This window comes from Anopheles gambiae, chromosome 3, assembly GCF_943734735.2.
Source record: "Anopheles gambiae chromosome 3, idAnoGambNW_F1_1, whole genome shotgun sequence".
In the NCBI taxonomy this organism is placed as follows: Eukaryota; Metazoa; Arthropoda; class Insecta; order Diptera; family Culicidae; genus Anopheles; species Anopheles gambiae.
In genome coordinates, this window is record NC_064602.1 from 60,097,701 (window position 1) to 60,123,255 (window position 25,555).

General features: G+C 40.6%; 2 long non-coding RNA genes and 1 pseudogene across 3 annotated transcripts; 1 reads left to right on the forward strand and 2 right to left on the reverse strand.

The window, feature by feature from the left end:
• Positions 1 to 4,140: 4,140 nt before the first annotated feature.
• On the reverse strand, positions 4,141 to 6,518 carry LOC133393729 (uncharacterized). Of its 2 annotated transcripts, XR_009766348.1 has the most exons (3): positions 5,648 to 6,444; positions 4,537 to 5,540; positions 4,141 to 4,450 (listed from the first exon to the last, which is right to left on the reverse strand). It is a non-coding gene; the product is annotated as an uncharacterized LOC133393729 (long non-coding RNA). The 2 variants fall into 2 exon arrangements; XR_009766347.1 differs by having other exon boundaries at positions 4,537 to 6,518.
• Positions 6,519 to 12,792: 6,274 nt separating this feature from the next.
• Positions 12,793 to 15,491, reverse strand: LOC133393670 (uncharacterized). Its single transcript, XR_009766318.1, has 2 exons — positions 13,023 to 15,491; positions 12,793 to 12,962 (listed from the first exon to the last, which is right to left on the reverse strand). It is a non-coding gene; the product is annotated as an uncharacterized LOC133393670 (long non-coding RNA).
• A 5,470-nt stretch (positions 15,492 to 20,961) lies between these two features.
• LOC133393465 (E3 SUMO-protein ligase ZBED1-like) lies at positions 20,962 to 23,274 on the forward strand (annotated as a pseudogene).
• The last annotated feature ends 2,281 nt before the right edge of the window (positions 23,275 to 25,555 follow it).

Below are 25,555 nucleotides of genomic sequence, written 5' to 3' on the forward strand. Positions count from 1 at the left end.
CCGACAACTCAATAACATCAAAAACTGTGTTTTAACAATAATAAATGATAATTATTTTAAAATTTTCTGAACTGGTCCTATTATTTTGGCGCATGATTTTTGGGTTATTTTTACATTTCTTATCATAACTTTTTTGTTTCTTAACTTTTCACCAAACTTTAAAAACATTCTTAAAGTAAACATTCTAATAAAGCTTTCATGAAAGTTTGGTAAAGATTGATTCACTTTAAAACATGAAATATGATAAGTGAATAATAAATTGATAAGTGGTCCTATCGATTTGTCCGACACTGTATATCCCGCATGACAAAATGTCGCGCGACACGCATGCTTGAAATCGATGTTTGTTATCATTTTATTTCAAGAATCGTGAGTGACCCAGCGTGATTTCCGTGAGCGTAGACTATATTTTCCGCACCGAGTCTGAACTCGTTGGGAAGCGCCAAGACAGGAGGATTTTACCGTCCGACTTGGCTTGGAACAGACAAACAACTTAGTCTTTGAGTTCTTGTGCTTGAAAGTCGATTTATTCATGCTTAATCCTAACTTATATACTAATTTTCTGCTGATCGATCGCGATCAGCAGTTTTTATTTGGTCGATATTGTTTACATTAGATTTGCTTACAATTGTTTCGGTCGGTCAGTTCCCAGGCCGTGATGACCTAATTATGCGGCGCTGTCATCAACATAGACCGACCAAAAAAATCCAGGAATCCGAAAGTAAGTGTGCATTTTTTTATTCACAGTTCTATTTGGCAAAATATCTATTCTTGATAGCGCGTACTGGGCAATCAAATCGTTAGCTGTTTCCACCTATGGTGCGTGCCTTTGCAAGAAAAATAAGAAAGGTTATACGTGTAAAAAATATTCGACCGCATGTCCTCGGCGCAGAACAGTGTGTTCGAGAAATGTGCCGCAGATTCAGCATTGCATCCGATGAATTCAGGTATCATCAACGTTTTCAAGCATCATACCGCAGTCTTGGCTTTGGCTAAGACAGATTCGGGAGGATTCGGCGGTCTTGAGATAAACAGGCCTATTGTTTTACTCGAATGACATTCGTTTCCATCGGGAGCATTCGAGTCGAGTGGGAGAAAAATTGGTATCGTTTTCGCCATTCGAATCGATGAAGGTTTCATCGACATTTTTGTTCTAGCTTCTGTGTGTTTGACAGTTGGTCGAAGCAATCGACGGTCGGAGGAGTGTAAACCGGATTCAGCAATTCTTTAAAATCATTTTTTTCATAATTTTGTTTGAAATGGGGTAAATATGAGTAATGAGAGTGTTGATAAACTTATGTTAAACTTAATTACACACGTAAACAGTGGCTTAAATTCTTTGTGAGGTTAAATTTGCGCGTTTCCGACAGCTCGAGCTGCCGGCAGAAAATCTCTCGAATGCACCTTCCCAAGTAGCAGAGCCGAAGTTGTTGAGAGATTTTTCTGTGTGCCAAAGCGAGATGCCCTGTCTTCTCTCTCTAGATTTTGGACAGCAAACCGCCGCGCGTGTAGAGGTGTGTGTGTGTGACGAAAAATGATGGATGAAAAACGCGAGGAGCGGGGTCTGAAGTCTTTCGTTGGTCACACACACATGCATCTACCAGCGGATTGCGCTACACCGAGTCTACCCATCTCTCTCGATCTACCATGATTTTTTCTGCTATCGCACTCATCCGGGTGTTAGGCATCCTCAGTCTGTCCAGAACTTTCGTTGTGGAAGGATGTGCGGGAGTGATGTGCGATTTCTTGTGTCCCCTACTTTCCTTGTTTACGTTTTGCGCAGTGTTGCTTCTTATTCCATTGTGGAATGATTTATCCTAGGTAACTTGTTGAGGTAAGTTTCTTGATTTCATATTTGCTGCAATGTACCAATTCAACTAATGCTTATCGTTTTCAAAGTTACAGGTGCATGCGCCATTCATCAACGCCTACGTGTTGGCATCATCAACAATCTTCAAAATGGGTGACGGAAGGAAATTGTTTTCCAGTTTTAAAATATTAAGGTAAGTGTTGCTCTCATCATTTTCGCAAAACTATCCAAAGTAATACGTATTACATCCATTAATTATCGGTTTATTTTTATTAACAGCGTTCAGCACAACTCAGCCACAAAACAACGCACTGGATTGCGCTAAAAACCTGTCGAAACGCGCGCAGCCCCCGCGCGCGGTAGGAGAAAGGAAGAATGAGAGGAGGAAAAACTAAAACCAGCGCGCAGCTCTGATGGTACTCTGGACGCGGTAAGAAGAAACAAGATCGAGAGGAGGAAGAACGGTAAATTTGGAAGGGGGAGACCGTTCTGCCGTCTACATAGTGTGAGTATGCCAAAGCACGTGTTGGAAGGGAGAGAAAAAGTTGGAATAAACCGCATGCGAATGTGTGCATACAGCAAATGTAAAGATGTGTGCCTCATCATTTCTATAAGCAATCCGAAAAGGGGGTGGAGCAAACACATTTGTATGCGTGAGGTGCAGAAGAAATCAGAGCGTTATAGTATGTGTGAATGCGATTGTTCGGGTGGAATGTTTCTATGTGTGCGTGAGACCACATTTACACTTCTTCTGCAAGTGGGTACGTAAGTGCCCAAGGACGCAAAAACCGACGGCGGCCTGTGTAATCTGAGCTCCCTACAAAGCTCTCCACAAAGCTCTCGTTTGCAGTCTTGTCGAGAGCTTCGCCACAGGCGCCCGAACCATCCGTCACGCACACATCTAAACGTTCTGGTTTCTTCAGCCGCTCACGCATACCAATGTGTTTGCTCCACCCCCTTTTTCGGATTGCTTATAGAAATGATGAGGCTGTTCACATTTGCTTTATGCACACATTCGCATGCTGTTTATTGAATAATATCCCTCTCCCTTCCCACATGTGTTTTGGCATACTCCCGCTGTGTAGACGGCAGAACGCTTTCCCCCTTCCAAATTTACCGTTCTTCCTCCTCTCGTTCTTCCTTCCTCCTACTGCGCTCGGGGTACCATCCGTGCTGCGCGTGTTCAGCTGGCTTGAGTTTAGTGATGACGTCATGAACAGGAGCTGCGCGTGTTGAACCGGCTTCTGTTAAGTAATGACGTCCTCACCGGGGGCTGAATGAAGCAATAATGAATGTATGTAGTATGCATTATTATGGAGAGTTTAGCGCTTGGGATTAGATCAAAACTTTCTTTAATATTTTAAAACTGGAAAATGTTTTCTTTCCGTCGCTCCTTTGAAGATTGTTGACGACGCCAGCAGGTAGTAGTTGATAAATAGCGCACACACCTGTAACTTTTTAGACGCCAAGGGTTAGTTGAATGTACCTGCACAAGTGCACAGCAAGAAACTTACCTCAACAATTTGCTAGGATAAATCATTCCATAACAAAGGAAGAAGGAACACGGCACAAAACGTAAATGAACAAAGTACGTCGCACAATAAATCGCACCTAACTTCAGTACATCCTTCCATAGGGAAAGTTCTGGACAGACTGAGGATGCCTAACACCCGGATGAGCGCGATAGCAGAAAAATCATGTTGGATCGAGAGAGATGGGTAGACTCGGTCCAGCGTTATCCGCTGGTAAATGCATGTGTGTGTGACCAACGAAAGACTTCAAACCCCGCTTGCCCCGTATTTCATCCATAATTTTTCGTCACACGCACACACCTCTACACGGGCGGCGGTTTGCCGTCCAAAATCTAGAGAGAGAAGACAGGGCCTCTCGCTTTGGCACACAGAAAAACCTCTCAACAACTTCGGCTCTGCTACTTGGGTGGCTTTGAAGCTGAGTTGGCGAAATTATTCAACCGATCCGTCGGGTCCCGAAGCCGAAGTAAACCCGAAGCCGAAGCAAAACCCGAACGGGGTTCGGCACGAACCTTCCCCACCGGTCACCAGCACTCAGAGATCCGCTGAGATTGAAGCTGCCCAGTCCGCAAAAGCCGAAGTTTTGTATGGGATCGTGTCGTACACATATGGCCCCACTTACGTACCCACTTGCAGTAGAAGTGGAAATGTGGTTTCACGCACACATAGACACCTTCCACCCGAACGATCGCGTTCACACATACTATCATGATCTGATTTCTTCTGTACCTCACGCATACAAATGTGTTTGCTCCACCCCCTTTTCGGATTGCTTATAGAAATGATGAGGCACACATCTTTACATTTGCTGTATGCACACATTCGCATGAGGTTTATTCCAACTTTTTCTCTCCCTTCCAACACGTGCTTTGGCATACTCACACTATGTAGACGGCAGAACGGTCTCCCCCTTCCAAATTTACCGTTCTTCCTCCTCTCGATCTTGTTTCTTCTTACCGCGTCCAGAGTACCATCAGAGCTGCGCGCTGGTTTTAGTTTTTCCTCCTCTCATTCTTCCTTTCTCCTACCGCTCCCGGGGGCTGCGCGCGTTTCGACAGGTTCTTAGCGCAATCCAGTGCGTTGTTTTGTGGCTGAGTTGTGCTGAACGCTGTCAATAAAAATGAACCAATAATTAATGTATGTAGTACGTATTACTTTGGATAGTTTTGCGTATATGATGAGAGCAACACTTACCTTAATATTTTAAAACTGGAAAACAATTTCCTTCCGTCACCCATTTTGAAGATTGTTGATGATGCCAACACGTAGGCGTTGATGAATGGCGCATGCACCTGTAACTTTGAAAACGATAAGCATTAGTTGAATTGGTACATTGAAGCACAATGAGATCAAGAAACTTGCCTCAACAAGTTAGCTAGGATAAATCATTCCACAATGGAATAAGAAGCAACACTGCGCAAAACGTAAACAAGGAAAGTAGGGGACACAAGAAATCGCACATCACTCCCGCACATCCTTCCACAACGAAAGTTCTGGACAGACTGAGGATGCCTAACACCCGGATGAGCGCGATAGCAGAAAAAATCATGGTAGATCGAGAAAGATGGGTAGACTTGGTGTAGCGCAATCCGCTGGTAGATGCATGTGTGTGTGACCAACGAAAGACTTCAGACCCCGCTCCTCGCGTTTTTCATCCATCATTTTTCGTCACACGCACACACGCGCGGCGGTTTGCTGTCCAAAATCTAGAGAGAGAAGACAAGGCATCTCGCTTGGGCACACAGAAAAATCTCTGAAAAACTTCGGTTCTGCTACTTGGGTCTCCTCATTCTTAATGCCGCGTTTTTGGTTAATCCTCGCTCCCACCCTTTGTTTCCTTCTCCTCAACGAACCCACCATTCCCGCGAGCGTAGACAGATCAAAAAATTCCAGGAAATTCGGGCAGTAACTGTGCAGTTTTTTATTCACAGAGCTATTCAAGAATATTTCAATTCATGATGGTGCGTGCTGGGCGAACAAAATGTTGCCTGCTTGCTCCACCGATGGCGCGTGCTGTTGGAAGAAAAACACTTGCTGTTTGATGCGTTTTCCAGAGGAATGAAAGATAAATTGAGAATTAGAATGGTGAACAAAACTAGTACTATTTAAAACTTACCGATCACGAAGATATTTTAAATTAAACGGCGACTTTGTAAGCCCGCTTTGATCTGTTATCAGGAGCTTTGGTAATGAAATAGCTAGGTGTGATGGAAAATAACAGAAGAATAAATAAACATTGTAAGCAGTACGATTGTTAGAAGACAAACATCATTTGGATCATTCTTCGTTTTATGCATACACTTACCCGTAGATCAAGTAACAAAAAAATGGAATTTACGCGTGCGTTGACATCTGTCACGATTAACTTTACCACTTTTCTATTAACACTTAATGATATTCGCTGCATTTGACAGGGTCTCACGCTCAGAGCAAAACTTCTCCCTTCTTCGCAACGGTGGGAGCGATCGGTTATGGAGGGCTGGAGGAGTGCTAGTGTGTGTCTCATGCACACAGCGAAATTTTGGTCAACACCTCGATGGTGGGAGCGTTTTTCCAAGGGATGGGGTAGTGGAGTGCGAGTGTGTCGAATGATTCCTTCAAAGCTACCACGCAAACAATGAGTCCCCAAATTTTGAGTGATTCAGGCCGAGGGGTATGTGGAAGCTTGAGGAAGCAAGGAGAAACGCGCTGCGATGAGAGTTCGCATTCTGTTTTACACGCGCGCTTCACTAACACCAATACAAATACCGTGCTTTGACGAGCCGTCTGTGAATGTGTGTGTCTTCTTTCAGCGAGCTCACCAACTTGGATCTGCTCGTCACATCGTGTTGTCTCGCTTACACTACAGCATCGAACCATCGCTCCGTATGTCCCCCCCCCTCCTACGCGTACAAAACCACCAGTACCCCAACCAACCAAGCCGAGCTCTTTCGAAGCAAATCCTTCGTGATGAGCGAGAAAGCATGTCACGCATCTCACGTGTTGCCATGCGAACAGCTGCGCGTGTAGATGTGTGAGTGCGTGGAGAAAAATTGATGGATGACGAATGGAGGAAGGGGAGGAGCTTCACTCTCTCGAAGCATTTGAAGGGGGGCCGAACGCTCTCTTCACATTTTGCGAATTAGTTCAACTCAAACGCTTGGCAAAGAGGATATACTACTTTGAGGCACTAAATATTTCAGGCAATGGAGTCGTGGTCTATTAGTATTAGTATAAATTATTTCCCTTACCCCATTTATGAATTAATTTAAAGGAATAAACATTAATCTGAGTAAAATTTCAAAAGTCACTTTTAGCAAAAAACTTTTTCCAAATGTGTTTTGAAATTCTGAATCGATCTTGTAAAGACGGGTTTTTCATACAATGCGTACTTTTTAAGATATTTGGAAAAGTACGGTTCATAGGGTGCGCGGATGATATACTAGCAATGCTATTCCAATGAAATGCTATTCCGCTCTATCAAATTTTCAGCTGAGCGATTTTGTCTGTTTACGTTAGAACCGCTCCATTATTATTGCGCCTTTTACGTCCTCACGCGCGAATTCACAAATAGTTAAAGTGTTAGGCCCGCTTGTGATGAACAGTAGATCCACCATGTACCATGTTTCAATTCTCTGATTAAATCGCACGTTATAAATAAATCGAATATCTCTCCTTCCAATTTCAATTAAAAACACATAACCACTGCACATAAGGTAGGAAGATAGATGAGAGGAGGAGGAGGAGGAGGAGGGGCTATAAACACGTACGTAAATAAAAGGGGGCAGGGCGCGCGTGTGAGCGAAACGCGGCAGCAAACGAGAGAATTTTTTCTTTCTCTTTTGTAACATTTCGGCTAAACACCCGAGCTTAACTTCGGTAGGAACTGCCTATCAAAGTTGGTACACCTTCGGTAGAGAACTTCTATCGAAGCTATATCGAAGCAAATTTACTTCGAAAGAGCACGGTTTGGTTGGTTGGGACAGCGCGACGCTTTGTGGGAGATGGTTGTGCGCGTTTTGTTCTAAGTCCCGCGCGCAGTGTTTGTGCGTTGGTACGCATTTCGTCAAAGTCTCATGCGCTGGTGTGTTTTGGTGAAGTGTGAAGTAAAAAAAAAAACAGTGTGCACAGACGCACATGCAGTGCGGGCATCGACAGGTAAGGATTAGTGATGGGCGTTTCGGAGCGCACCAACGGCTCCGGAGCCGGCTCCGCACCAACGGCTCCGGAGCCGGCTCCGCACCAACGGCTCCGGAGCCGGCTCCGCACCAACGGCTCCGGAGCCCGCTCCGCACCAACGGCTCCGGAGCCGGCTCCGCACCAACGGCTCCGGAGCCGGCTCCGCACCAACGGCTCCGGAGCCGGCTCCGCACCAACGGCTCCGGAGCCGGCTCCGCACCAACGGCTCCGGAGCCGGCTCCACATCCACGGCTCCGGAGCCGGCTCCGCAATAACGGCTCCGGAGTTAGCTGCGCAAAACTAGCGTTCTTAAGTCCTTGTGCTCATACGAGGGCTGTAATTGTATGAGTGCGATGACTGATTTGTTTACAATTTTAAATCGATTCGAGCGATTCGGACGGATTCAATGTAGTGGGTTGAACCGAGAAGGCTGTGGGCAGGGTAGTTTAGCTGCAATATTTGTGAATTTTCAATAATGATTACGTGGATATTGTATAAACTGCAATCCGTACGAATTATGTAACATGTAAGCTGCATATAATTAAAGCAAAATCAAACAAAAAAAATAAAAATATGTTTTAAGAACAAAATTGTGTGTTTCAATGACGTTTTAATAAATTCTAAATTTAGTGTCGTTTGATTCTTTGTTAATGTGATTAATATCAATACACATCTCACCAGATATTGTACCCGTACGTAACATTTATAGGCGAAAGGCCATGGGAGTAACAAAATGCTGACAATTTTTTTAAAACGTGCGCTTTTGCCAAAATTTTGTAACCTGGACTAGCCAGAAAATAAAGTTAACAAAAGTTGACAAAAAGTGCCAAAACGTTCGCGAAAAAGCGTAAACAAACAAGCTATTCGGCGCAGTTGAGACCCATTGCTATGATAATAGTGCTAAAATGCATGTTTCTAATTGATTTATGTAACTATTTAGTACTTTTTAAATAAAATATCGATGACATTCAGATGTTTGAGCATTTTGATGTTTATGTGTAGATTTTTGATGCGGCCACGAAAAAAGTCTTTTTTGCATTTGATAAGCAGTTTTAACAAAGCTGATTTTTTTTATATTTTGTCACCTGCGTGGGCACGCGCCATATGGTTTTTTACCGTATCAATAAACCATGCGCAATCTCAGATTGTGCATTGATTCGTTTTGTCAAAAAATATATCAATTCGCGTAGCCAACCCTGAGCTATAAACGTCATTTCCATACAATTTCAGATTGCGCCAAGATTGCGCATAAATTTTCAAGATTATATGTCCGAGATATATAATTTTTTTTGACGGATAAATACAGTAGAACGTCGATTATCCGGCGATAGCCAAGAGGGCAACCAGTTTTTTTGTACAGCTCTGTAGTGTCTAGAGGTGTTTTCGAAATTCATTTTTGTTCATGAACAGTTGTCAAACCTATAGTTATTGATTGAAATAATATTCTACTAACGATTAATCGATTGATTCAAAGTAAATTAATTATAAAACTAGTCAATTCTATAATTTTTATATGAATTTGACATTCTTTGGACCATTATCCGTGCAAATCGATTAACCGGCAACCGTCCGGTCCCGAGCTACCCGGATAATCGACGTTCTACTGTATATCAAACCGACTCGTTTGACAGATAAATATATGCGCAATCTGAGATTGCGCATCGTCTATTGCTACGGTCAAGATCAAGGACCGTAAAGATATCAGGTCAAGTTATAAGCCCGTTTTGACAGCTAGGTGGAAGAAGAATCGACGAAGAAAACTGACAGTTAGTTTTCCGCTTTTGGCGAACGCTTCAAGTTCTCGAAGAAAAATTTCCATTTTAAATCACGGACTGTGTTCTAATAAACTAAAATATTCACCCAAATTGATCTCCACCAAATGTTGACCATGCAAAACGTAAACAATCCATCAATACATATACAAGCGGAAAACCATCTGTCAAAATCGGAGCCCATGGGGGGGGGGGGGGGGATCGCCAAAAGCGCTACAACTACACCTCATTACACATTCCACCTTGTTCAAGATATAATTTTTTTTTGACAGATAAACATATCAAACCGATCCGTTTGACAGATAAATACAGTAGAACGTCGATTATCCGGGGCCAGATTAACCGGCGGACGGCTTAACCGTGCGCATAATTCTGATTAAATCTGATTATCGGCACACGCTATAACTTAATAGACCTTGCTCGGTACAAACGGCTCCGGAGCCGGCTCCGCACCGGCCATTCCGGAGCCGGCTCCGCACCGGCCATTCCGGAGCCGGCTCCGCAACGGCCCTTCCGGAGCCGGCTCCGCACCGGCCATTCCGGAGCCGGCACTGAACCAACGGCTCCGAAACAAGGTGTGTAATGCGTTGCACATGCGTAAGATAACAGCGAAATTGAGATTGTACCCAAGTGACAATTTTTACAATGGTGAGCCCGACGACAGCTTGACGTTTCCATACTGAGACGCTACCTTGGACTGCCTTCTCCATACTGAGAGAGCATTGTTTTTCTCATTGCCATCGTGAGTTTTGAAGGTTTGTTTGGCGAGTTAACTGGTAACCGAAAATTGTACTCATGAGGCGATCTGGCACGTCTGGCCCATTCAATTAACTGTTTTAATACATAATAGTGAGGTCAGATTTTGGATCGGCTCCCGTTCTTGCTCTTGTGAGTTGAACTATCTGCCGTATGATGAAAAAGATGGGTACCGTGATTACAGGGTTGAGTGACTGGGTACCGTGTGTGTGTGTGATATATAATGACACATGAAACGGCGAAAAAGGTTCGTAAAAATGGTGTTGTGTTGAAGTCAAAACTTAAGCAGTTTTGTGTTAAATCTACCGTTTTGAGGCAATTAACCCTTTGATAGTCTCGTGATTTTGCAAAAAATGGATAAAAAATTGTCACCAGTTTTTATTTCAGATTTTGAAGGTTCCCGCTTAATATATGTAAAAAAAATGTTCATGTCGATTTTTTCCTCTTTTCTATTGATACATGCTTGAAACTTGTATTACTTGTAGTGACAATAAATAGTTCAAGTATTGGTGTTTTCGAGGTTTGTGTGTTGTATGCTTTTAGCAGCGTTGCGATTTTAATAAATTTATCGCATCACGTCTGCAGTTATCATGTCGTGAATAAAATTGTGTCTTAGAATTTCAGTTTCAGTGCAGACAATAACATCAAAAAATATCGGAAGCGCTCGTGAGTCATCACACAGCTGTTTCACAGCTAAGCGCGACGAAGAACGCTAACAACGGAGAAACAAATCAACCCGAGTCTCACTCGGGTAAATCACTACAAAAGCGATCTGCTACCCTGAGCGAGACTCGGGCAAAACACTGCATGGGTTTAAGTTTTCAATTGGTATTTTTTTACCAGTGTGCAAATGTTAGCAAGATTTATTCGTGTCATTCCGATTGTAAGAAAAAAGACAGGCTTAAGGAAAAGGGCGTGGGGCAGTGTAGTGCAACATCTGTCCAAGGTAAGTACTACAAATTATCCATCCATCCAAAACAATGGAAGTGTTAAAGAAAAATAGTTGTAGAAAGATTTACAAGTTTTATTTTTAGCCCTTTAGTCCTTTCAGGTAATCCTTATTGATGATTGATTGATTTGATGAGAAAAAATGACTAAAAACAAATCAATTATGAACAGAAGACATTCGCATACTCGATCAAATTATCGCTATTGCAGTACCTACAACTTTAAAAGACTTGTGCAAGTTAGAATAATCTTTTCTTCTTCTTTGGCACAACAACCGCTGTCGGTCAAGGCCTGCCTGTACCCACTTAGTGAAGTGAGCTTGGTTTTCAGCGACTTATAGAATAATCTAAAAAATTAAAAATTGGGTCCGCATAAATTTAAAACATGAGACGTGTATACGTACAGTGCAAACAAACCATTTATTTAATTGCTGCTCTTTGGTATGCTATTACAATTCACAGCAAATTAATTTAAAAGAGGATACACACATTAACACTGGGGATATGGGAATAGGACGACAGATCTCTGTCCGGTCACGATCCTTACTCCAGGTATCATTCGCTGACAGCCCTGCTGTCAACGGTGAGCCCTCAGAATACAGGGTTTACCTAGCCAATCCGGCATCGTCAAAGCGTTATCGGTCGCCGTAAATACTTTTTCGGGCAACGTCAACCCTCAATTGGGCACTGTCATTTCTATTCGAGCCTTGTGAAGTATGAATCGGGCATAGTACAGAATGAAAGCGTCCTACTCTAATCGGTCGCTCCGGTGTGTTTGGTCCATCAAGTTGTTTAAAAATACGTATTTTGGATGTTGTTTAACTTATTATGTATTATTTTAAAATGTTTACCTAATTAAATCACCAAACATATTACAGGGTTTACCTAGCCAATCGGGCGTCGTCAAAACGTTATCGGTCGCCGTTAATACTTTTTCGGGCGACGTAAACCCTCAATTGGGCACTGTCATTTCTATTCGGGCCTTGTGAAGTATGAATCGGGCATAGTACAGAATGAATTGGGCCTACTTTATATTTTGTTGCTTTCTAGCTGCAAAACAATACTTTTTTGCGAGTAGTTTAACTGATATGTAATAAAATTCACTATTTTTAAGTTTATTTACATAAAAAATTATTCAAAATCCTTTTTTTTAATTTTTAATTCAACGCCATACAATGCAATTTGGTTTTAATATTTAATATAATATTTTTGGTGTTTTAATTAGGTAAACATTTTAAAATAACACATAATAAGTTAAACAACATGCAAAATACGTATTTTTAAACTGCTTCATGGATCAAACACACCGGAGCGACCGATTTGACACCTTCAAGAGTAGGACGCTTTCATTCTGTACTATGCCCGATTCATACTTCACAAGGCCCGAATAGAAATGACAGTGCCCAATTGAGGGTTTACGTCGCCCGAAAAAGTATTAACGACGACCGATAACGCTTTGACGATGCCGGATTGGCTAGGTAAACCCTGTAAGGCAGCTGTCTGCACACAACAATAGGTATTTACCCAAGTAGCACAATCCTGTTAAGAAACCGTTAAAAGTATGCCTAAAAGTATTACTTTTAGTTTTCCATACAGCAGTAATTTCAGGGCTTAAAACACTGCGTAACGCTTTCCTGGCTTCGTCAATGCTTCGTTAAAAATTAAAATTTTGCCGGTATTTTTAACGAAAAATATCAAACTCAACGAACAAATCGACAGAGATGGCTGTATTGCTCTTTCTCATTCTATATGCATTTTCTAGATCTTCGTTAAGTAGCAACAAAAGGTTTTTAAATTGCATTGAATAAATGCATAAATTCACCACAAATACTTTTATTCGACATTTCATCGTTTTGTCGCTGCATATTGTCACTGTATCACATAAGTTTCTTCCATTCCATGGGTTTCTTCCATTATATCAGCATGGAGGTCAGCTGCAGCCTTGGACGAAAAACATGATGTCCAAACGCTATCCAAATCAAATATGCTGCGGAATATAAAACTTATGTAGCTCATGTGAAGATAATGGTAATATCGATAAACTGACCTGTTATAAAATCATGATGACACACAAATTAAACAATAGCTGATAGAAATTGTCGCAGACGCTTGGTTTTGTTGCCATCTACACACAAGCTACACACACGAAGCTTGACGAACTTTTTGACATAAGAAATGGAGGCGCCATGTACGTGACCATGTACAGTATGTCTCAAAAATTATCGTCATCAAGAGCATATTATTTTGCCCAAGAAAATATATATTTTTATGAAAATTTTTCTCATTTGCAAATATTGCATACCCTTCATCAAACTCTTCACATCTATCATTTGAAAATATGAAATGTAAAACCTCGAATTTTACCAATTTGAATTAAACGTTCAAGTTATAACAAAGCACAAAATCGCAAAGTAGAAGAATAAACAGAAGGCTGAAGGTGTTGTCAGTACAACGATCCGTAAACGAATGATCTTTATTTTGACATTCAGATTATCGCACAGTTGTCACGGTGATGGTCATATTCTGATCCGGCATATTGGGCACTATGGTCTTATCAGGGGTCAAATCTCCAGGATATTACAGCTCGGCTATTCTGACAAACAAATTGACCTCAATTTGAGCGGCTTTGCTGTAGAAATCTTCAATACTTATTGAACAGAGCTGGCATGAGAATAACTCACATACTTTCAATCACAACTGCTTTTCTGACCAACATCTCCTCCGGAAGTCTTGCTGAAGGTTACGGAAGTTACAGCCAAGCATAAGGACGATGATGATATCGAAAGGTGTTGATCCGGATTGATGTCGTCATATGATGCGTAAAGTTGGGTCAACTTCAAGGTGGGTGTCAATTTCAATCACAGCTGCTTTTCTGACCAACATCTCCTCCGGAAGTCTTGCTGAAGTTTACGGAAGTTACAGCCAAGCATGAGGACGATGCTGATATCGAAAAGAACTGATCCTGAATGATGTCGTCATGTGATGCGTGCGGTTGAATCAATCTCATAGCGGGTGTAAGTACTGCTGCCGCTGATCGGCATCTCCTCCAGAAGTCTTGCTGACGTTTACAGAAGTTACAGCCAAGCATAAGGACAATGTCGATCAGGATGAACCTGAATACTGAACGACACCACGATGATTGTTGTTCAACAGTTCAGTAGGCTACAACCGATGCCACAGCACTCGAACATGACGCGGCGGTAGAGGGTGGTAGCGGGGTCAATCCATAAAGTGGCGGAAGGCAATACACACGATGAATCGGAGGCGATGACAACACGGCATGCGGTGCACATGCAATAACAGAAGTGATGCGCGAAGCTTTTCCAGTATTCCAAGTATGAGCGATGATGAAAGAATAGCCAGCGGCCGTATTCATACTAAATGGCGGCGTCGTCATTGTCGCGCAACATGAACAAGATGGCGGCCACACAAAATGCAAATGCTGGATGGCTGGTGTCTATGCGGTTGCAGGGATCGAGATCGTTGCGGGTGGTGAATCTGGCCATCTACCCATGAGGCAAATCGTGCCTAATCATCGAATTTGCTGCCTATACCGGCAAGCACACACAGAAGCTTCTCGTTTTTGCGCATCGCAATGGCAGATGGTAGCGTCGTCTCACACACAAACACACAAACTCTTTGATACACAATCTTGTGCCGTGCTGGATTGGACAGAAAAGCAGGTGCAGGCGATAAGACGTATCCCACTTCTGAGATGTAAAACCTCGAATTTTACCAATTTGAATTAAACGTTCAAGTTAGAACAAAGGCACAAAATCGCAAAGTAGAAGAATAAACAGAAGGCTGAAGGTGTTGTCAGTACAACGATCCGTAAACGAATGATCTTTATTTTGACATTCAGATTATCGCACAGTTGTCACGGTGATGGTCATATTCTGATCCGGCATATTGGGCACTATGGTCTTATCAGGGGTCATATCTCCAGGATATTACAGAAATATATTTTTTTTATTTTTAAATTCTTTTTTTATTATCACCGCAGATTCAAAGAGAGGAATAAAAGAAAACACATAGTTTTCAAACAGTTAATAAAAAAATAGTATGGTATAAAAATAAATACGCATTATTACATAAATAAGAATGAAAAATGATTTTCCGAATATTGAATAAATTGGAAATGGTGTAGATAAAATTTGAAAAACACTGTGTGTTATACAGTAGAACGTGGATTATCCGGGGGCGGATTAACCGGCGGGCGGCTTAACCGTGCGCATAAATGTGACAGCTGTTCAAACGTACGGCGAACATTTGCAGCGATAGTCAAGTGGGCAACCAGTTTTTTGTGCAGCTCTGTAGTGTCTAGTGGTGTATTTGAAATTTATTTTTGTTCATGAAAAGTTGTTAAACCTATAGTCAATAATTAAAATAATATTCTACTAACGATTTTTCGATGGATACAAGGTGAATTTATCATAAAACTAGGGGATTATTAAATTTTTATATGAATTTGACATTTCTTGGACCATTATCCGTCCCGAGCTGCCCGGATAATCGACGTTCCACTGTATTAACCCGAATAGAAAAAAAACGATTGTAACGGTATACGTCGTTATGATGTAACGCTGGCAAGTGTCATATTCTCTTAAGAAACACTATTTGATTTTTTAAGGCTTTAAAAAACTGTTAATAATCAAATAGAGTTTCTTAAGGCTACTTGGGTATTTATTTATTTTATAATTCTTGTCCGCCAATGATGGCCCCACAAGATATCGTAAGTTATTATAGATTAATGTAGCGCAGACCTTCACTAATAGTGGACATAGATGTGTGAAAATCAACTCCTGCATGGAATGAATTTATACTGCGTGCCATTGCTGATATCGGTTCATTTGCCGCATAATTAGTGTTATGCCTATCTACATACAAAAGGGACGATGAACGAGGACTACAGCGAGGAACGTGTATGTTCACTTTGCTTAATAAGCGAGGTGCGTCAATTTCTCCTTTTATCAGTTTGGCCATAAAGATTGTTTTTCTTCATTGTTTCTTCAAGATTGATTCTTCACCTAACAATAACCATCTTGTCCTATAGGGTAGCGTGTCACCATTTGGTCATCTAAGCTTTTTAATCGCGAAACGAGTCATTTTCCTTTGTACACTTTCAATGCGTTATCATGAAAAGGTAGATCATGAAAAGGTCAAAACAGTAGTTGGATTGGATAACATATGATCTAAACATATGTCCGGCTTCCTGCTACACGACTGCAAATACAGCAAATCACGACAATTATAGTGAAGCAAAATAGAGATTTACATAAGCCTGCCAACTACAGTTGTTCAGTCGATTACGAGCAGATAGGATAATATAGGAAACTAGTATATTTTGAAAAATGAACACATCACATCCAATACGAAGATTTTCGCAAATAGTTACATTCATCTACGATAGTCAAACAAAAATTGTAGCGAACGTCTTCTAGGCAAACAACGCAGTGAGTTTCAAACAAGTGAGTTTCAACAAAAGAGCCGAGAATTAAGTGAAGTTATAATTATTTTTTTATATAAAGGCCGGGCTAAATTGATCGTACTCGCAAGCGTAATTTTGATTTTCACTAGCGCATCTGGCGGCGACTGGTGGAAGCTATTTTTGGTCATCCAGGGAATGGTCATGCCGGATCTCAAAATTAAGTAGTTTTTCCATCGTTTTCCATTGCAAAAATGGATGCAATGCGTGCAAAACATGTGTATCTACGTTTTACAAAACTTTTCTCCTCCGTTTTTAGTAAAAAACATAGAAAAATAACGTATTTTCTGGAGCAGTCCCAAATTGTTTGGCAAAATGCTTCGGTCAGCCGCCGCCAGATGCGCTAGTGAAAATCAAAATTACACCAGAGAGTACGATCAATGTAGCCCGGCCTTAACAGTTTTTGTGTCATATAATCTCAAATGCGTTATGTCTATTCCTATGTATAACTGTTTTTATATAACAAATCCTTCTCGTAATTTACTTTTCCTTCTGAAAATAACTTTATTTATTGTATAAATTTTATTCAATGCAATCAAAGAATTATGCTAGTACATTTTAAACCTTTTTCAATTTTGCATATCATGGAATTATTTCTTAATTATTAAATTATTAAATGCCTACTTCCGAGCAATTCTGTATCTCGCTGAAAGAGTCTATTATATGCCTGAACAAAACTATAACTCGCTGAACATGTCTGTATAATATTCGAAAACCCTGTACTATAAAGACAATTAGGCATTTTGATTTACCACCATTATTTTCTAGGGGGCGGTCCCATGGCTAAGTCGTCAATTCGCACGACTTCACAACAGCCCCGTAGAGGGTTTAAGCCCAACATGGACTCTCGAAGGATAGTCTGACCATCCGACTGCGTGGTACTGAATAGGTCTCAAAAGCCTGTTTAGGGCGGCATGTCCACGTAGGACGTTACACAGACACACACGAAGCGTAAACTTTGGTGCGAATTAAATTTCATCCATACAATCCTATAATCTTTTGACAGGAAGTTTACGCTCTTCCATACAAATCAAGAGTACACTTTTTGAGTTTACGCCTCGTGTGACGTCCGTATTACGCCAAACAGAAGAAGACCTGTGTGAATTACGATGGTCGTCGCGGGTTTTGTGTTGCAGTGTGTGTGAAAAGATGCGTAACACAATCACACCCACACCTATCAAACTTTCGTTCCAAAGCTATAAGCTTACCTTTATATCCACTTTGACTTATTGCGAAAACTTCACACAGCTCGCTTATTCAAAAATATTAATACATTTCGTGAAAGTTTTCAGTCAAAATAAGGAAATGTCTTTAAAATGATTTTTTTTTACAAAATTGCGTTTATCTATAAATCGTGAAAATATACGCAATATAAAATCAAATCAATCATATAAAAAATCACTTTAAAACGTTATTCAATAGTTCGTTCTCAAGTGCGGACTAAGTAGCGATAATTGGTCGTGCGTGCATGCAGACGTATTCGTTTTCAAACTGACATCATGCACTGCAGCTGTCAAAATCTTAACATTTTCAAAAAACGCCCGAATCCCACAAGGGCGATCACTGCTACTTTTCCAAGCGTGCGATTGATCATAACTTTACTTCACGTTTTCCTTCTCATTATGCCTGCATTTTCTCATTACTGAACTGCTTCTCACCAAGAAGATAAGAATGTATCCCATCCGATCCCCAATCCGATCCCCAATCCGATCCCCAATCCGATCCCCAATCCGATCCCCAATCCGATCCCCAATCCGATTTTTACTCTTTTTGGCCAAACTTCAAGGTGTCCCATTGTCATTGGGCGATATCAAGAGAAAATAAGATTGGCGGTTCTTTTTCAATTTGACTTCACATGAAACACTCGGACACATCAAGATTTGTCTCTTCGTAGTTAATTCCTGACATATTTTCATTTCTACTCCCACCGAAATAATTCATTACGTGCGTTTTTTATCATCTGTGATGGTGCGAACAAGGAACGAAAAGAGGTAAGTTTAATTTTAAGACATTAACGCGATATATTGTAAAGTGATTATAAGTGAGAATTAGTATGTGTATGAGTGCATGGAAATTCATGTTTCATGGTGTTTCAATACAAAAGTTGATATAATGCGCGCCTCTGCTTTGTTGTGTGGATATGAATACATAGATTGTTGGTTAACACGTTCAGCCCGGTGGCAGGCCCCAGGACCTGCTAGTGAACTTTCCCGTATGTCGGTGGTCTTTTGCTAGGGAAACATACAACATAGCGAACTGTACTGTTCTCGCATGAATAGCAGCAGTGGGCAATAAAAATGGGCGAAACAATGGTGTTCTAAGAATTATTGCGGTTGATGAAAAAGTTGGTGAAAATAAGCGCCGGGCTGAACGTGTTAACTGTGTTGTCTACGACCAGAATATTTTATGTTACTATACTACCGCATACCTTATGTAAATTGTGTATAGATAAATTATATTTTCCTTGTTCGAAACAATATGGAGTACGCAAAAATAGAAAATGATTTTACATCGACTTACAGGGTATCCCACGATTTATTGGTTGATTTTGGGATTGTTTTTTAGCTCGTCTTACGATTTATTCACCGTTTCCCATAGATTTCCAAAAATTTCTGGATATCAACCAATACATTGTGGGAACACATAAAAAATTTCTGAGAAGTAACCTAATTTTTTAAGGAAATAACTAAAAACTCTTAAAACCCTGTACAAGTTAGCCGGCTCCGGTTAAATTAGTTAAACAAATTTGTTAAACTAAATCAATGGATTGTTATTATTCAAATCAGATGACCATTACAAAATATTCGCTTTATATACGCTTCAAAATAAAATGCGTGGTTGGCGGTTGTAGAAATGACGGTGCGGTTTCTTTGAAATCAGCTAGTTAAAACATGTTCGTTCACTGGTTACGGTGAACTGTTGGCAAAAAAACAACAACGTCGTGTTAATACAATACTTTCTGGAAGTATTGTTTTCTACTTTCTACAATACAAGATTGGAACAGGCAGACTGCCTTGCGAACAACTTTACTCTAACCACATGAATAGCAGCGGTGCGCCGGTAAAAGAATCGTGTACTTGGAAATATTGCTGTTGACAAAAATCTCTTCGCACACACAATGGTATTGATGGACACAGAAGAGTTGAATTTGCTTGCGTTGGTTATGTCGCTGAAATGGAAATTTGACGAAAATCAGTGTCAGGCTGAACGTGTGAAAGATTCTATTGCTTTCTTTACACTCGAGTGTTAATGTGTACTTGTTTGATTTCTAACGAAATAATTGGCATATGAAACTTTAATTTGATTTGAAATTTTGATTTGATTTTTTGATTTGATTTTTTGATTTGATTTTTTAATTTGATTTGAAATTTTGAGCACCCACGTGCCGCTGCACACCACAAACCACGATAACAATATGTTCATCAAATGTCCTCCAGCGGCTTCTAGAACGTTAACAGTTGATTTTGAACCTATCATTCATGTAACAAAAATTTTTTTTTTTTTTAACTTAATTTCAACTCTACTCTGTGCATCAATGCGGTGTGAATTGATAGTTTTGACAACCGTAATAATTCTTCGAAAGCTTTTCTTTTAACTACGCATTGCTGCTACTCATGTAGCAGTACATTTGTGAGCAATGTTTGTTGTTTTTCTAGCATAAGACCCAGCGGCGGATCTAACGGTAGGCGGACTAGGCGGTCGCCTGGGGCCCCGCCGATTTAGGGGCCCCGTAGATCGCCATTCTATAGTATGCCGTATGGACAGAGTACTAGCGACAAGGGCCCCGAAAGGATGGCCGATGGGGCCCCGAGGCTGGCCAACCATTTGCACCCCCCCCCCCCCGTCAGCAAAAATTTTAGAGTTTGCGACTAAAGGGGCCCCGAGAGTTAATCGAAGGGGCCCCGACGGCATTTCATGTTTACTGTTCAATCTCCCAACAGCAAGTTTAGTGCCGCTAACCCCCCCCCCCCCCCCCCCAACAACATTTATCATTTACAGAGGGCCTCAACTCGTCGTTCCGCCTAGGGCCCCCGATACCCTTGATCCGCCACTGATAAGACCAAGAGCAGGCCGCACGGTTTGTCGTTACGGTTTGTTTGGTTTTGTCCGGTGTGCTGGCTGCCACCTCATAGTTTTTTTTCTTCTCGTTTTTTTCCCATTTGTATTGGTATGTTCATACACATTGAAAACTTTATTTTTGTTATAACTGCTACTTATGAAAAATCATAACTGAACATAAATACTAAGCATATTAAATGTTCGAAGTCTGCATTGACAGGTTTTGACAGTTTTTTGGAATCGCTTCCGGATAGTAGGTTCGGAATCAGCTTTCGGAATTAATTGCGGAAGCGGCTCCAGAATCGTAATCTATTCCGCAATTGGTTCCGTAATCGGTTCCGGAATCGGAATCGGAATCTGAATTGGTTCCGGAATTTGAATCGGTTCTGGAATTGGAATCTGTTCTGGAATTCGAATCTGTTCCTGAATTGGAATCGATTCCGGAATTGGACTCGGTTCAGGAATTGGATTCAGTTCTGGAATTGAAATCGGTTCCGGAATCGATATCGGAACTGGAATCGGTTCTGGAATTAATTTAGGAATCGGATTCGGAGTCGGAATCAGTTCCGGAATAGGAATCGGTACCGGAATCGACATTGAAATCGACTCCGGAATTGGCATCGGCACCAGAATCGACACTGAAATCGACTCCGGAATCGGAATCGGTTCTGGAATCGACTCCGATATTGGCTCCGGAATCGGCTCTGGAATCAATTCCGTACACGGAATCGAAATCGGGTAGGTCCGATTCCGAGCTCCCACCACTAGTTTCGATGGAGTAAAACTAATGAAAAGATGGAAATAATTGACTATTGAAAATCCAAAGACAATTCAAACACATTTAACAAACTCTAAGCAATGTTATTCTCTTATTTAAAACCTATTAAATGTAGTCTAATAATTGCACAATGTTTTTACAGATCTATGAAAATGGCTGCAGTAAATAGCGACATCTGGCAACATTTTACCAAAGATTCTGAAGGAGCGAAATGCAACTACTGTAAAAGTTTAATGGCATTCAACAAAGGATCAACATCAAACCTAAAGCGTCACTTAGAACGTAAACATCCTACGGTCCCCGTAAGCCGAACCATACCGTCAGTGGAAGCAATGGAATCAAATCAGTCCGTCAGTAACACACGCCCAATTTCAGCATTTTACTGTTCCACTAAGCCAATTACAGCATCTAAAAAGCAAGATCTCGATCATTCTTTGCTTCTAATGATATGTAAGGAGTACTATCCTTTTTCAATCGTAGAAGATAAGTATTTTATAAAATTCATGAAAAATGCTTGCCCTAACTACGACCTGCCAAGTCGCAAAACCCTTTCAAATGCTGCTCTTTCTCGATTGTACGGTGAAGCACTTGAAGCCGTAAAATTGAAGCTAGATTCAGCGTCACATATTTCCATCACTGTTGATGCCTGGACTAACATCAATCACGACAGCTTTGGTGCAATGACTGCTCATTTCATCGACAATGATTCTCAAATCGTTTCATTCTTGCTTGAATGTTCATAATTTTCATTAAGTCATACAGCTGCGAATATTGAAATATGGATAAAAGAGATACTACAAAGCTTCAATGTACACCAAAAAGTTTTTGTAGTGGTAACAGATAATGCAGCAAATATGAAAGCAGCTGCACACCGTCTAAATTTTCAACACCTTCCATGTAGTGCCCATTCTCTTAATCTTGTTGTCCGACACGCTTTGCAAGCATCTCTAAAAGAAATAATAGAAGAAGTCAAATCCATAGTTCTACATTTTAGAAAAAGCAATAAATCTTCAAAGAAACTGTTAGAAATGCAAATAAACATGAAATATCCTCCTTTAAAGCTAACACAAGAATGCCCAACAAGATGGAATTCCACTTACGAAATGATGGATCGTGTAATTAAAAATAAAATCCCTGTGGTATCGTGTTTGGCCGCTGAAGGATTTAATTATATACTACAAGAAAGAGAATGGGTGATAATGGAACAGGCTGTTACAATTTTACGGATGTTTGACAGGGTAACTACTGAAATTATGGGAGAAAAAAGTGTGAGCCTTTCTAAAATGGGAGTTTTGATACGTTCACTAAAATATCAAATTATTTCTAAAAGAAGCAGCGATACATTTAGCGATGAAATCTCTATAATGTTAGATGAGCTCGAAGCGGAGCTCGACTCAAGGTTTTCTGATCTATTAAATTCTGAATTGGTCTCTTTTTCAATAATGTTAGACCCTCGATTAAAAAAAACGGGGTTTTAGGGAAAGAAGCGATTTATGAAACAACGTATGAAAAAAATATTAACAAAATTATCAATTCTGAAAGCGGCACAAATAACAACGAAAATGAAAATATTAATGACAATAGCGACGACGAAATTTGGGATTGCCTAAAACAATACGGCACAAACGGAGAAAGAATGACTAATCGGTCGCATGCAGCTTCAGAGCTAGATTCTTTTTTTAGCGAAAAAACTTTAGGAGTTAAGGAAAACCCCCTTAAATGGTGGCAACAACGAAAAAATATTTATCCAAACCTTTTTGAATTAGTAAAAAAATATTTAAGCGTTCCGGCAACATCTGTTCCTTGCGAACGGATTTTTTCTAAAGCTGGACAGATTTCGACTGAACGAAGGAACAGACTAACTTCAAAAAAGCTTAAAGAAATTCTGTTTATTCAACACAACTACGAATAATTTCTCAGACTTGCATTTATAATCTTTCATTTCATTTATTGAATAAATGAATTTTCTTGTTACCAATATAATAATGTTTTACAAGTATGTATAAGTTGTAATATTATTTTATATTTAGTTCATGTAAGCATTAGTTGTTTCAGAATTCATAACCATTTGTTTTTCGTTGAGTTTATTAGTTATAAGTTTAAATTTGTATGAATTAAGAACTTTATAAATAATAAACTAAATCGGTTAAAACAATAATTGATTGAAATAATATATCTGAGTAGAACTTGCTCCAAAATCGACCATGCTTTATTTTTTGGCTTTTGAAAATGTACCATGCAAAATACAGATAATAAAAACATAATATATGTAATAATTGATTCTTCTTCTACTTTACCTAACGTCCTACGGGGACATGACAATCGAGACTTATACAGTAACACGCAGTAGGCCCTTGCTGTTATTTAGTCAGTTAGCCCTTGCTAAGGGAGGATGGTCCAAATAAGACTTGAACCCACCATGGTCATGTTGTTAGTTGTTTACCGGCCATGCTGATAAGAAATAGTACAGTAGATGATGTAAAATAGAAGAATGATTAAATAGTAAATTCCAATTACATATATTGTAGAAATTTATAAATTTCGTGCCCAAACGTCAACCTCTGACAGCTGAGAGTGAAGCGAAGTGATGCAACCCGGTGACAGTTGTTATGTCAAATCGTAGAAATAAACCGGCTCAATTGCCACTTGAAAACCGAAAAAGCCAAACGTGTTTTCTGTGTGACCCCAAGTGTGAAGTGAGATTTAGCTACATTTACAACCTCAGAAGTGGGATTTACTCACGAAAATGCCTACAAAGGACCAAATGGTGTGTGTTTTATCGGATGCTGGCGTAGATTGTCCTGCCAACGCTACAATTAACCAAATCCGGAGTCTGTATGACACCGTGATGCCGGTGCAAGCAAAAACAAAATGGAAAGCACACTGTTGGACACTGCTGAAGAATGTTCCGGTAATAGCTGTGCCGTTCAGAAGAAAATTGATCAGCTGGAGTTGGAGAAGAAACTGCTGACCTTGCAGAAGGAAGTTTCGGAGATGAAGCTGCAGAGTAATGCTGAGAAAAACATTCCCAACCTTACGACGATTGAAAGCTTGGTTCCGTCGTTTAGCGGACAAAATGGCGTTGACATCTCTATGTGGTTCGAGGAATTAGAAAGAGTCTTTCAATTGTTCAGCATCGACTTAAAGCAAAAACTGGTGATAACGCTTCGACTGCTTTCCGGGACAGCTCAAGTATTAGCTCGAGCTTCAGGTTTATTAGAATATAATGCTCTGAAGCAAACACTCATCGAAACATTTCAACAAACATATTCCGTTGAAAGTGTTTATCACGAGCTACGCAGTCGCCGCCTTTCTGCCTCCGAATCGACCATAACATACTTCATTGACATGAAGAATATTGCCAGGAAAGCGAAAATTCCCGAGGGTGAGCTTGTTGACATCATAATCGAAGGTATAAATGATCTGGTCAACACCGCCGCTATGCGTTATGCTGCTCGTCAGATGGATGATCTCCTACCCTTGCCGAAAAGATATGAAGAGATGCGGACACGTCACCAGCCGTCAACATCTGCACCCAAGGACAGACGATCTACTCGCGACGTACCCATGAACATCGAGCACGTGAAGTGCTACAATTGTCTGCAACAAGGGCATTATCAAAGCCAATGCCAACGACCCCAACGTCCTCATGGATCGTGTTTCCGGTGTTCGAAGACGGGACATTCACATCGCGAATGTCCGAACCGTAACAACGTACCAGCCGGTGCGGTGCATTCAATGGATATGGAAACGGGTTATTTACAACAAATTCCAGCCATGCAGAAGGTATGTGTGACGTTTGTAGAATTAAGTGGGCCGAATAGTTTTCTTCCACGTGTGTTTTCTCTTTTCGATTCAGGGAGCCCCAGAAGCTTTATACATGAAAATTTGGTGCCCATAAGCCTCTTACAAAAACCGGAAAATTCGGGATACTGCGGTTTAGGAAATAGTGCGTTACTGTCACTGGGACGAATTAATTGCCGAATGAAGTATCGGAAAAATGAAATAAAACATGAATTTATTATTTTGCCTAAAAACTGTATGTTATGGCCCATTATTGTAGGTAGAGATGTTATGCCAAAATTTAAAATTACTCTAGCTATATTGCAACATCAAATTTATGATAAAAGCACATTATTAAACCATAAATTGAGTTCCATAATACCACCCCTGAAAACACACGTGGTAGAGAAACTTCGCGATCTAGGCATTCTAAAAGAGCTAGGAGGCGATGTACAAGTAGGTAAAAAATTGTCGA